General features: G+C 44.7%; 1 protein-coding gene across 5 annotated transcripts in view; it reads left to right on the forward strand.

The window, feature by feature from the left end:
- The first annotated feature begins 1,118 nt into the window (after positions 1 to 1,118).
- LRFN2 (leucine rich repeat and fibronectin type III domain containing 2) overlaps positions 1,119 to 13,911 on the forward strand; it is a 268,713-nt gene continuing 255,920 nt past the window's right edge. For 2 of the 5 annotated variants that reach the window (XM_079969232.1, XM_079969229.1), the window contains exon 1: positions 1,119 to 1,729. The gene's annotated coding sequence lies outside the window, so the exon portion shown is untranslated. The other 3 variants (XM_079969231.1, XM_079969230.1, XM_079969233.1) reach the window with 2 other exon arrangements.

The following is a 13,911-nucleotide window of genomic DNA, read 5'->3' on the forward strand; positions in this document are numbered from 1 at the left end:
TGTGATCAACAGGTGTCTGTCTGTTAAACACAGCAAGCCTGGGGGGGGGGGGAGTGGGCAGAACACAATGTGGGCTGCCTGTTTTGAATTGGAGGCTGCAGCAATGGGAGATATGGGACCCTCTTGGGGTGTATGCTGTAGGCTCAGGTTGTGTGTGTGTGTAAATCAGCCATATATCATAAAGACACTGCAGTCTCCATTGTGCATCATTTTGAAAGATCCCTGGGTCTAAACCCCTGGAATCTCACACCATTCATGGTATTGTTGTTGTTGTTGTTTAGTCATTTAGTCGTGTCCGACTCTTCGTGACCCCATGGACCAGAGCACGCCAGGCACTTCTGTTTTCCACTGCCTCCCGCAGTTTGGTCAAACTCATGCTGGTAGCTTCAAGAACACTATCCAACCATCTCATCCTCTGTCGTACCCTTCTCCTTGTGCCCTCCGTCTTTCCCAATATCAGGGTCTTTTCCAGGGAGTCTTCTCTACTCATGAGGTGGCCAAAGTACTGGAGCCTCAGCTTCACAACCTGTCCTTCCAGGGAGCACTCAGGGCTGATTTCCTTAAGAATGGATAGGTTTGATCTTCTTGAAGTCCATGGGACTCTCAAGAGTCTCCTCCAGCACCATAATTCCATAAATACTCATGGTGTGCAACAGTTCAATTCCCCACTTGGCCATAAAGCTCACTGGATGACCTTGGGCCAGTTGCTGCCTCTCAGACTAACCTACCTCACAGGGATGTTGTTAGGATTGAATGAGGAAGGGGGAGAGCCATGCATGCCACTTTGAGCTCCTTGGATGAAAAGATGGGGTGCAAATTCAATAAATAAAGAAGCAAGCAAGTTGTGCTGTCAGCAGAGCCATCGGATTGAAATGACCCTGAGTTAGTCCTGTACATTTCTTTCAGCAGGTCTCCTCTGAGCGGGACTTCCTTGGTCAGCCCAACCATCTAGCTATTTACTGCAGACTTTCCTAAGCCACGGAGGGAGCCAGAAACCAGCCCCCTCAAGCTTCCTCTCCAAATCGTGTCCCTGCCCACCCTACTCCCACACCCCATCTCCTGGCAGCGAATTTCCTAAAATAGCAAGTCTGCAAGAACATCTTTTTAGCACTAGAGCAGTGTGAATGGAGGGGAAGCTGTATTACCGATAGAGTTTACCCCTCTTCCCCCTTGCATTTTTGGGGGGCGTGTGCGCGCCTTGCACAGTTGCTTCCACACGCCTTCGTAGCAGCAGCAGCAGCAATGCTTTTCAGCACCCACGAGCGAAAGGCGGCAGCGCTTTGCTCTCGCCTCCCCGCCCCTCCCTCCTTCTCCGCGCAGAGCCCTGACATGCTTTCTGCTGACAAATGTTCACCGAGGCTGCCGAGGATTTAAGCATGCCGGGCAGCGTCTCTCCAGCTTAGGGGTCCCTGGTTACGCAATGGCTTATCCAAAGCGGCGCAGCGCCACGGTCGCCCAGCGAGCCTGCCGGAGAGTTTGGGACTATTTGGTTTCGGTTACCTCGTCCCCATAAGTCTTATCCTTACCCCGCCGCCTCTGCCGCTTCCCAAGCCTCTCCGCCTACTTTTTTTGCTTTTAATCGGCTTTTTTTTTCCCCTGGGGGAAGGGACTGGTCCCCCCCGCGCTTTTCTTTGGAAAGTATTGAACGAGGTTTGTTGTTGGAGATGGGCGCCTAGATGGATGCATTTGCTGCAGAGACTACTTTCTTTACGGCGCGGCATCGGGAGAGGTAAGAAGAATTTCTCAAGCTGCTTGCGAGGGTGGATCCTTTTTTCCTTTCTCCTCTCTGCCCCCCCCCCCCCCCGCTTCCCTCTTCCGCACCGCTTGTCTTACAAGCCTTGCCGGCTCTGCCATCTAGAGCACTTTGTGAGATCACTCCAGTGAGTCTGCTGGGTTTTTCTTCCCCCGTCCCTTCTCTTCCCACACCCTCCATCCATCTCTGTCTCTCTCTGTGTTTGTGTGCACAGGGGTGGATATCCCCCCTCCTTTTCAGTTCTCACATGCATACACACATATACACAGAGAAGCTCTGCTAAGGTGAACTTGGAGACTTGCAATGCTCACATGCGTGTGGTACCCTGGGATGCGTTTGGAGCCATATGCCTGCAGGGCTGCTTAGTCGTTCAAAATTGTCTTTGGGAAAAGAAAGGGGGGGGGAGAGCAAGTTTATTCCTTCTCTGTCTGACACACACACACACACACACACACACACACCTTCTGCTGTTTTCTCTCGGTTTTTTTGGGTGCTGTGGATATTACTAAGAAGTCTGAAGGATTCAGTCATTTGGACCTCGCTGAATCAGGGTCCATCTACCAAGGTTTCTTCCTATAAATATATTTTGCATAACTGGTGATCGACTGAGGATTAAAAAAAATATCATTATATTTTCATTTGAAGAAGAAGGGGGGGGGATCAAGGATGCACGGCATAGAAAGAAGAACTAAGTACCTTCCGGAGATTATATTTCCAAACCAGGGATAAATGTGATTCATCAAAGGTAAGAGCCGGGGTGTTTGCTATCAAACTCTCATTGTATATATAACATAACCTTTTCTTTAATGTCTTAGATAGCATTTGAGGTGGGTTTGAAGGGCATTTGTGGGGAAATGCATAACTTTATTTTTATGTTTCTAAGACCCTTGGTAACAGAGATCTTGCGGAGGGAAATGAGTCTTGTTTTTGCTTTTCTTTTAATAAGGGGAAAAAAGGAGTTCAAAGGAATTGCATGGTGTGTGTCTCCCTTGGAAAAAAAACTGCTGCTAGAAATCTAAAATAATTTATGCTGGAGTAGATCAAAGATCAAAAAAGGGTTTGGAAAGGGGGAGCAGGAGAAATTACAATATTCTATTAGAACAAGCATTATGGGAAAAGAAGGAAGGAGAAATATATGGAAACCATCTAGGGATTTAAAAATAAAAATAGAAACCCTCTAAAGCTAAGGAAGAACTTTGCTATGCAGATAAAACTCTGTTCTGTCTGAAAGCACACAGTTCAAGGACAGAGGATCTTCGGAGATGTCATAGAAAGAAATAGAAACTGGAGATATGTGGCAGGAGACCAGGAGAGGCAGCAGGACTGGAAGGGAACACCTGAGATCAGGTGAAATCCTGCTTTGTCTTACAGAGATTCCTGATAATGTAAAGGAATAGGTAAGGAAAAGAGGGTCCCAATGGGATTAAGCAAGTAGAGCTATTGAAAGGTGGGCAAATAAGGAATGGAGACCCACCTTGATTATGCCATATCATGTCACTCCAGCGTCATCAGATGTTTACAGTTCCCTGAAAGAGCTGGGCAGTTGATGTGGAAGTGGTGGCATTTGCATGTAGTATGACAGATCAAAGTGGGCATTCTCTCTTGATCACTTTCTTTGACACTCACATTCCCTAAATATATTAAACTGGTGTTCTAGAACCAAAGTAAGATTAAGAAGAAAGGAGATTCAAGAGATCCTCCAGCAGAAAATTGCTGGGGAGGCTCCACTGTGAACTTTCCAAACCCCTTGCCCATGGATAAATGGGCAGCCACTACATTTGATATGCACTTACAGCTACAGAAAAAGGAAATGAGATCATGTAGCAGGACTCTATGTTGTGTGTGGCACACCTAGTGATTTGTTTCTATTTCCTGGAGATGCTAAGGGACGATCAAAGAGGTGGGGGGTTTCCTCCCATACTCTTTTGTGAGTAACACCACCATTGTATGCAGAGACAGGAGGAAAGACGGACAATCTTGGAAGAGGAGCTTTTCCCTAACGTGCTTCTAAGAATATGTACTGCTGAGTAAACATGCATGTTCTCAGATACACAGTACCAATCACTAGGAAGTCAAAGATCTGTCCCCAATTCGTTCCTCTAGGTTTCATGGATGTGGAGAAGGTATGACACCTCAGGTGTCACTGCGCAGCAAATGTTGATCCTGTTATGGAAATGGTTGTGTGTGCTGGAACCATTACTGGTTTGAGGAAACGGAGAAACACAGCATGGTTGGACATTGCTTTTTCCTATGATGCCTCCCATTTATCCCCACTTTGGTTCTTACCCTGAGTAGAGTTAGCTTGCAGTTGGCACATGCCCAATCTATGTGGTTTGCATCCTCTTGTCAAAACAGAGTGAGGGTGGCTGCAAAGCCCCTTTAGGGTGTATGATTTGCTGAAAAAGAGGTTGTGCTTTTTTGGGGGGGGGTAGACTCTGTCCAAATATACCTTCATAACCTTTGGGAACTGGCACCTTCTGCAGCATGGTGTGCATTTTGAGACCGTCTTCTCTGCAATGTGACTGTGATGAAATAAATAACATTCAGGACGCAGTTCTTATTTCTGGCTGATTAACATTGTAGGTGGAGTGCCTTGTTTCCAGGATCTCGCCTAGGCAGTTTCATATCTGCAGACAGTCATAAAACCACGGTTCACTGTGAGTCCTGGTTCTGCTCCTCTTCCTCTCAGCCTGCCTGCTTCCTCTCCACTGTTGCTGCTGCCATTTAACAACACTTGTTTATATTGAAATGTGGAATATAATCACTTAGTTTTCCCTTCTCTTCTCTCCTCCCCCTACTCTTCAGAAAATGTAAACAGCCCACTTAGCATTTCTATGGCAGCCTCTGTGCGTCCCTTTCTGCATGGTGGGATAGGAGCTGACAGCTCCCTGACAGTCCTTTGCAAGTCATCTCACTCTGTCTCTTTCACCACAGCCCTCAATCCATCGACTGGTGTTTGAAATGTGGCAGTCATGTCTGCTTTGGGCATGCATGTATAGAGATGCTTGTTCTGGAATAGGGATATTGCTATTTTCCTGGGCGCAAGGACACTGTCATGTGTGGAAATGGGCTGGGGTGAAGCTTTGTTAGATGCAGGTGGCATTTCCTCCTCTCTCTGAGCTTCTAGCCAATAGACTGGAGTGAAAAATAATGCTTTTGAGCACTTTTTCCTCTTCAGAAGAGAGGGGGACATTTTGGAGGAAAGAAAGGCGAGACTCATCTATGCTCCTGTCTCTGTACTTCACCCCAAACCTCTCAGCAATACTTGCAAAGACAGAAACCAAGTTCTGCTTTCCCTTCATCCAGTCATAAACAAGAGACTTCTGGGTAAAGATTGCTAACTCAGAACCACTTTGTTGGAGACTCATAGGGCTCTGAGCTTAACGCTTCCCCTCTTCCCAAACTGGTATTTGTGATCTGTGGTTCAACCTAACTTATATTTTACTTGTATTTTACACCCCTTAGGTACACTAGTTTGAAGAGGCATATAAATAAACAATCAAATCATCTATCAGGTGCCAAATTGAAAGGTTGTCAAGTACAGCTTTAACTACAACCAGGAAAGTTTTGTATCATTCTAGAACCAATTAAAATTGAGCTAGGAGCCATGAAACTAGACTTGTCTTGTATTAAAAGAACCGTGAAACTAGGTTTGTGGCCAATAAATCACAAAAAAGCAAAAAGAGAGAGAGAATATTTCAGGACTACCATATTTCATAACCTGCTTGTACAATTGTAGTAACCATACGAATATCGGCTGTTCTTGAGACAAATTCACTGGTTTAGGAAGGAAGTGTGCTTGTGTATACATCAATACATCAATAATCATTTCATATCCTTATGATGTTTGTATATTTGCCAGATGTTAGTCAGATGTTAGTCCTTTCACCATAAATCTTATAATACAACTTTTTCCTCTAATTAATTAGTGTCCATCTTTAAGACTACAATACCATGATGCAGTGTGATTGTAAGCATACAACTAGCATAGATTATACCAAACAATTTGGAACGTGTGTGTTTCTGGCAGCTTGAAAGCTATACCTTCATGAGCCAGAGATCTCTGGTTGGTTCTATGGTTACTGAAAGATCTAAAGAAGTATCTGGATTTTCAGCACCCACAATCCAGACCTAGAACATGTTCACATGGGAGTTACTTGTGCTAGTGGTTAATTACTGTAAAACACAGATGAAAGTGTTGAAAGTAGGGAAAGCTGTGGCAGATGAGGAAAGTGATAACCTGTTCATTGAAGTTCATTGCATCTTTTTTCTGTGTCTAGTGTGTTATACTGGCATTCTCTGAATGCAACAGGGATACCACAGAATGGCCCATATAAGCAAACAATGGGTAGCTTTCTTCTTGCGCTTACAAATTAGATCATTTCCCCCCCTAGTGCTTAAGAGACTACTGGGAACTCAGATTATGAGAGCATGTTTATATCATCAAACTCTAAGGGCTTAGTAAAAACTATGTCAATTTGTTAAAGTCTCTAGATGATAGTAATGGAACATGGCAAACATTAATAAGTAGAAATGTGATTGGAGAGGCTGTCTAAAGAAGATACACCGGGTGAGGGAACTTTTTGGTTCCCAAGGCCCAATCCTTATCATGGGCCAAACTTGGCAGGTGGACAGACCCACCTACCTGTCAATCACATCACATCAGTATGACACCGCATGATTGATGGGTGGGTTTGGCTGCCCACCTGTCAAATGCAGAGCTTTGCAGATCTCTCCCCACTTTAAAGTCCTGGTCTCAGAACTCTAAAAGGGGAGTGTTGGGAGGTTTGCAAAGGCTTTAAAACAGCCCTCATGATCCCATATCAGCCTGCGACATGAGTATGGAGCTGTTTTAAGGGCTTCTGCAATCTGTTAAATGAAAAAGGGTGGGATCAGCTGCACAGTTTTTGAGAAGTGCTTTAAAGCAACCCCATCACTCCCATTTCAGCTGAAATGGGGGCTGCCTTACATTACTCCCCAAAAGTGCTATTTGAAGCAGCTCCTATCAGCAGCCTGCCACTGCCACCCGACTGACTGCAGAAGAAGCACACAATCTGCTTCAAACAGCGTTTTTGAGAAGTACTTTAATCCCCACTCATCAGCTGATGAGTGGAGATTAAATCCTACTGCCTTGGCTGTGTGATCCTGTTCCCTGCTGGCAGCAGGGCATGCAGCCAATGCATGATTTAACCTTGTACTCCTGCCCATCAGCTGACATCACTGGGGATGTCAGCTGCTGCGTGGGTGGGCATGGTTTGGGGAAAATCCCCTTGTGGGCCAAACTGTTCCCCCTGGCCTGCTGGCATCTTCCAAGGTTGGCCTGCAGGCCAGTAATTCTCCACTTCAATATAAGGAATCACCTGTAGAGTGAATGTCCAGCCTTTCCTTATAGAACAAAAAATAAAAATATAAAAATGTACCAAAACCCCAATCACTCTCTCCCTCTCTCCGCCCCCCCTCTCACACACTCCATTATATCATTATATAAAACTATGGCATAGCTCATAAATGTTGTTGAAGAGGATGCAAAAAGCTCTTAAGGATAATTTAATTAATTTGAAGCTATTTTGATTCTGTTACAATTTTATTAGTATTATGAGAATAAAAAGCCTTCCAGTGAATACGTACAACTAATACTGAGTTTATTCATGGTAGCAAAACTGATCATCACCTGACTGAGAAAAAGTTCCTTATTTACAGAATGTTGCTTGGTAGTGTTGCTGTCACAATCAGGACCGGCCCTTCTATGAGGCAGAATGAGGCAGCTGCCTCAGAGAACAAACTCTGAGGGGTAGAAATGGGCTAGAAATGTGTGCTGTGTGGTCTGCCCTGCAGCCCCTAAGCTGGCTTGCTGCCCTCAAGTGCGGTGGAGACACTGTTCCAACTTATAGGATCTAACTATCAGGCTAGTCTGATTTGGTGCACAGAATGGGGAATGCACCATCCAGTCCTTTGCCTCAGGCAGAAAAATGGCTTGAGCTGTTGCTGGCAAACATTGAACAAAATTTTGATGTCAATCTTTACCATTACAGCTGAAAAGGGTGCAAATCATCTGCCCCCAAGGGCACCCAAGAATGACTCCCATCCTTCAAGCTATGTCTATGAATGCAAGCAGAACTGAACCCAGGGAAACTTACTGCTGACTGAACATGCATAAGATTGGGCTTGGACTCTGTGATCCCTTGAGGCACCTGCTATTTTGCTTTCTCCAGATTTCCCAACATTTCTTAAAAGAACAGGCTCCCATTCCCACCCCCTTGTTCCTGATGTAAATCTCCACTCACCCCTTGTTCCCTGGTGAGCCCCCCCCCCAATGTGTGGTGTGTCTCAGGAGCCCTGGGTACAACCATTAGACAGGGACAAAATTGCCACATGCCTTATCTAGAGAAGAGATTGTGAGACTTCCCCTGGCAGGAGTGAGAGGATGCTGGCCAACTGTGGTCATTTGGAGTAAACCTTGGTGGCCCCCTTGAAAGACTGCTGGCATTTTCCAAGCAACCTCTGGTTTCAGTGTGGCATTCCTCTCTCCCATGGGGTGAAGCTAGTGGCATTTTCATGGGCTGAGTAAAATATTTGGGGATGCCCCATGACTGAACATTGGAACACATTCCTGCCCCCCCAACACACCTATTCGACACTTCTCCTTAAGAATGTGGGTGCAACGTTTTCTGATTCGGCTATTCTGGCAATTTACCACCGCAACTAAACGGCAGGTAGTGATGGCTGGTGAACACCTGGAGTCAGCTTTTGGGAGGAGGCTACTTAGACAACCTACCTCCACTTGTTGACTGGCTTGTTGGGCATTGATTGGTGCAATTGATTGGAGGTTTTATCTTTTGAAACATTGACCAGCAGAGGCGGGGTGAAGTAAACAGGTGTCCTCTGCTAAGCTTTAAGATGAGCTGTCAGTGAAAGCTTTCATCAAGCATCTGGTGCCGAGCTTGGACCCAGTATGAGGAAACAGTGGGAGTTGAGTCCTATTTGTATATTCAGCTTATAGTTGCATTTAGGGAAGATTCTTGATGGGTCAGGTAAATAAAAGTTGTGATGATTTAACCCCCAAAGTCCTGTATTGTGCATTTGGTGACAATCCCCAGGGAATGTTAGCAGTGGTTAAATTGCCCCATTCTCTGCATTGTAATACACACAGAGAATTGTGTAATTGGAAGGGACCTGAGGCTCATCTAGTCTAATTCTCTGCAATGCAGGATTATGCAGCTGTCCCTTACCAGGATTGAACCTGCAACCTTGGCGTTATCAGCACCATGCTCCAACCAATTAAACAATCCAGCAGTTCATAGTATTGATGATGATGCTTGGTGGCAGCATTGGGATGACCTGCTGTGATGTCACAGAGAGGCAAGATCAGCAGAATGGTCCCTGTTGGATGAGCTGTACTGACTTCAAGGATGTCATGCTGCCATTGGGTGAGCTGCTCATAATATGAGGATATTCAGGCATAAGTAAGAATGGATAGTAATAACAGGGTGTTGGTGAAGGAGAATTGGTGGAGAAAGTGTTCCAGAGGAAGAGAATGAGAGAAGACCATAAAGGGGATGGGCCGGGAAGGGAAAAGGCCTGGGAAACTAGGACAGAAAGTAGTAAATAATAGACATACACCTAGCTGGGAAGAGGGGTGACACTTTCTGAAAATCTTGATATCAAGCTTATTCACACTGGTCCCCCCCCCAATTCTAGTCTCGCACCTTAATCTCAGTGTCCCCATTCGGCTTAAAATATGAACAATCCTTGCCCATTACATGCACTATTACATGTATAATACTGTAAGAATATTATATGCATTTACACTCCTAGTTTCCTAGAGTAACAAGCATATAAACAGATACCACAATGCATTTACCTATATAAAAAAGATGCATATATTTATATACATGTGGAATTTTGTGCCAGAAGTGCAGTCCCATAAGCAGCTTGATTCTTTCATACATATTATGTGCATAAGATATGTATTTCATTCTGTATCATTTTGCATATATTTAGCCGGGCTTTTAAAAAATGCTCGAGTGAACACAAATGGACACTTGACACAAGGGTCATTTTGATCCAGCAAAATTTGATCAGGCTACAACCACCCCAAATCCATGTATAGCCCACTTAAAATGGATTTCCCTTCCACCCCTAGCTATGAATTACAGAGGCGAGGAACTGCATCTTGATGCAGAGCAACCAGCCAAATCGATGGATTTAGGCTCCAAGTGTTAAATTACGGGTGGTCTATCTGGAAAGAAGAGCTTTGTATGGCATTGGATTCTTTTTGTACAATTTTGTAATGGGAGATCTGATACAAATGAAGTGGGTGCTCTATACTTTTTATAATCTGCATCTAAAATATTTTGTTACAATCACTTTAAGGCATGTTGTAGCAATGGTGTGTGTTTGTGCATGTGTGTATGTGTAATCCCATTTGCAATAGTACTACAAAGCTCTTACCATCATCCCAGCTGTTGCTCTTGATCCCACCCCATCTCCAGATTGGAAAGGAGGGGGGGTTGTCACTGGTTGTTTTGTTTTTTTTACTTCAGAGTATAATAACCTGAATTACCTTCAACTTGGAAGGCTGCCAATGCCCTGCATGGCAGAAGCAGATGTAAACATGTCACTAAACAGCCCACAAAGATGCTGTATGGGATACTGAAAACATGTCATTTAGAGATGAGGCTGCTAAATTTCTGTTTGATTTGTTTTCTCCCCCCTGCTCCCACCCTCCACTTTCTTGTTAGTTTTATTCTGGAGGGAGATTTGGGAGGAGTTTTAATAACAATAATTCTGTGGCCTTATCTGCCTGTCCTACATTTGTTTGATTTCCTTTGCTGCAGTGAAATAAAGTCTTTGACATCTCTGTAGATCCGCCCTGTGCAAAAGAGTGGTCACTTCCTTTGGCTTGAAATAAGGGGTGAGGAACCTTTGGCAGCCTGAGAGCCGTAATCCATTCATAGCAATCTTTTGAGGGTTTCACGACAGCGGTGGGAAGAGCCAGAGGCCAAAGAGAGCTGGCAACAAATGTAAATTTTGCCTTTGTGCAGGAGGCTTGTTTACACACCCACCCCTCTCTATCCTCCATCCTGATAAGCCAGAGACATTACCAGAGTACAATAACACAGTCCAGCCAGGAAAAAGCAACCCTGGCAGAGCCAGTGAGTGTTGTGGCTCAAGGAGAGTTCTGAGGACCAGAGAGAGAAACCATGAGGGCCACATTCATCTTGTGTCTTAGGTTCTCCACCTCTGCTGTAAATACCACAACTTCTAAATGCATGTGGCTCCTGGAAAGTTTTCCTGAAAAGCTTCTTGGCTTCTATCTGTTTCCTTCTGGCTGATGAAGGTATCCAAAAGCATTTCATTTTAGATTTTTTTGGGGGTAGAGGTAGGGGATGTTTCTTACTCCAGTGCATCTCATCTCTGAACCTACCTTAGAATGTTACACCTCCACAGAAAACCCATGGAAAGCTGTCTCACTGGTCCATCCAGCACAGAGACTGGCAGTGATTCTTCACGTTACCTGACTGGGGATGTTCCCTACCTTACCTGGAAATGCTGGAGGTTAAACTTGGGAGCTTTTGCCTGAAAAACAGATTCCCTACCACTGAACTAAGGCCCTTCCTTGAGTGATACATAGTGATGTATCTCTGTAGTGTTGCTTCGTTTGCTGTGGCAACTCTCTGTTAAATAGGAACTGTGATTCTGAATTTAGCAGTGGTAGAGATTGAAGGATTTGGATTAATATAAAGGTGTTGAAAGGCCAGCTGGGGTAGGTCTTTTACAAAGAGCTGGCCTCTAATCCTACTGGCAGGTGTTGTGATGTCAGAAAGGTTGTGTTAAACTGGGTAAGATAAGGAGACAGGTCCTGGAATAGCCAACAAATCCCAGGGCTTAGATTCTGGTTTGATGCAAGATAAGAGGCTGGACTAGTGCATCTCAGTCCATGTCAGCCTCTGGTGCTCAGAAGTAAAACAAGGTAGATTAAGGAGGAGGTCAACTAAGAGTAAATGAATAGCAAGTTGTTCCTTTCTTTTTCACTTGGCTTTATATTGCTTTCAAAAGACAGACAGAAAACATATGTTGAAAGTGGTTAAGGTTCTTCCTCTGGTCTCATTAGTTACGTAAGTGAAGGAAAAGACATTTCTATCAGGGTTGAAAATGACATTTCTCTTAGGGCTGGAAATGACACATTCTAGATTATAAGGATGCTGGTGGTGCTGTGGAACTTCACTGTAACCTCAGATTCTGGTGCAATTATATGTGCTACAATAGAGACTACAAAGATCAGCGCTGGACTCTCTCTGCGAAAGTGAGGTTTACAAGGAGCTTGACTCTGCATCTAGTGCATCAAGAAGATGGGAGAAATACAGGTGGACATTTCTAGCTTTTCACTTGTCACAGCTTGTACCAATAGTCCACTGGGAGGAAGAGCTCAAGATGGAACCAGACAGGTGTATCTCTGCTGATGTATCTCTGACCTCCTGATCAGGGATATCTGTGCAACATAGTTCATATCAAGACAGCACAAGCATAACCCACAGAGTCTTCTGCTTACATCTATTGGAAGAGCCGTCTTCAGGTGTTAGTGTTGCTGTGTTACTCAGCGTGGATGTGGGGGCCCCAACCTTCATGCAAACAGTGTGACCAACAGCAGTGATGGAGCCTTCACACATACAGCTGTGCACCATATCCTTAGATCTAAGAACCATCACATCTCCATCTTGTCACAATTGAGCTTCAGTTTCATAAACCATGAGCTGCCACAACCCAGCCCTAGTTTCAGACACCATTTCAGCATTTCCATAGCTTCTCTCAGGGTTTTTTTTCCAGCAGGAACTCACCAGAACTCAGATCCAGCACCTCTTAGGTGGGCACCATTGCTGTTATAACAGAACAAGGAAGGCATTCACAGTGAGTTCTGGCACCTCTTTTGTTCCTAGAAATGGCACTGGCTTCACTTGACTTGGATGAAAAGGGGAAATGGATCTGGGGGTCACCAGCATGCTGGTGACAGCTCAGCCCCAGTCTCCAGATGACCCCATCTATCAGCTTCATATATTTTTTCAGCCAATGCTTTGATCCTTCCTCCTGCTATTCATGTGCATATTTATACTGTATACTGCCAGCTTAGAAATTACCACACTGCTAAGTCTATTACTGTGGTGTTGCCGTAAGTGTGCACCCCTCACTCCCACCACATACCACGTATAAAATGGGATGTGTGGGGAAAGAATGATCTACCTGTCCTTTAAAGAAAGCCTGCTCTGGAAATGGTCCAACTTCTGCCACAAATAGTGGTTCTAGAGTTGATTATAGTCAAAGTTGAACACCACCCCATCCCAAGTTTTGCGGGAGGTTCTTGTAGGCTTGCAGGCCTCTGAAGTTTAAATTCTGTCCTCAGGTGAGACACAGCTTTCTCATCTGAGTCATATGAAGATGCTTTACTCTGTTACCTTGCTCACATCACCTGCACCAGACGGATACACTACAACACTTGAAAACAACAAGATGTTCTTCTGGTGCTTTGTTCCCCTGTACGTGTGATGTTGAAAAACAACTTTAGCAGGTAGCAGCAGTGTGTGAGTGTGCTGCACATTCTCTGTGGTGTGACAGATATTCAATCAGCTTGCTAACTGAAACAGCTCCATAAGATGTCCTTATTACACTGAACAAAATTGGCAATGCACACAAGCACAAAAGATAGGGATATTGTTATATCCAGTGCTTTTTTTCAGGGGCTATTCAAGGGTTTGCAGTACCGGCACCTGTTTTTTCTTTTCTTCTTTTTGGTTAAAAAGTGTGACACATACATGGTGAGTAGGTTTTAAAAAAGGTAAAGGACCCCTAGATGATTATGTCCAGTCAAAGGCAACTATGAGGTTGTGGCACTCATCTCATTTTCAGGCTGAGGGAGCTGTTGTTTGTCCACAGACAGCTTTATGGGTCATGTGGCCAGCATGACTAAACCACTTCTGGCACAATGGAACACCGTGATGGAAACCAGTGTGCACGGAAACTCTGTTTACCTTCCCACTGCAGTGGTACCTATTTATCTACATGCACTGTCAAGCTTTCGAACTGCTAGGTTGGCAGGAGCTGGGACAGAGCAATGGGAGCTCACCCCGTCATGGAGATTCAAACCACTGACCTTCTGATTGGCA

This window comes from Podarcis cretensis, assembly GCF_951804945.1.
Source record: "Podarcis cretensis genome assembly, chromosome: 3".
Lineage (NCBI taxonomy): Eukaryota > Metazoa > Chordata > Lepidosauria > Squamata > Lacertidae > Podarcis > Podarcis cretensis.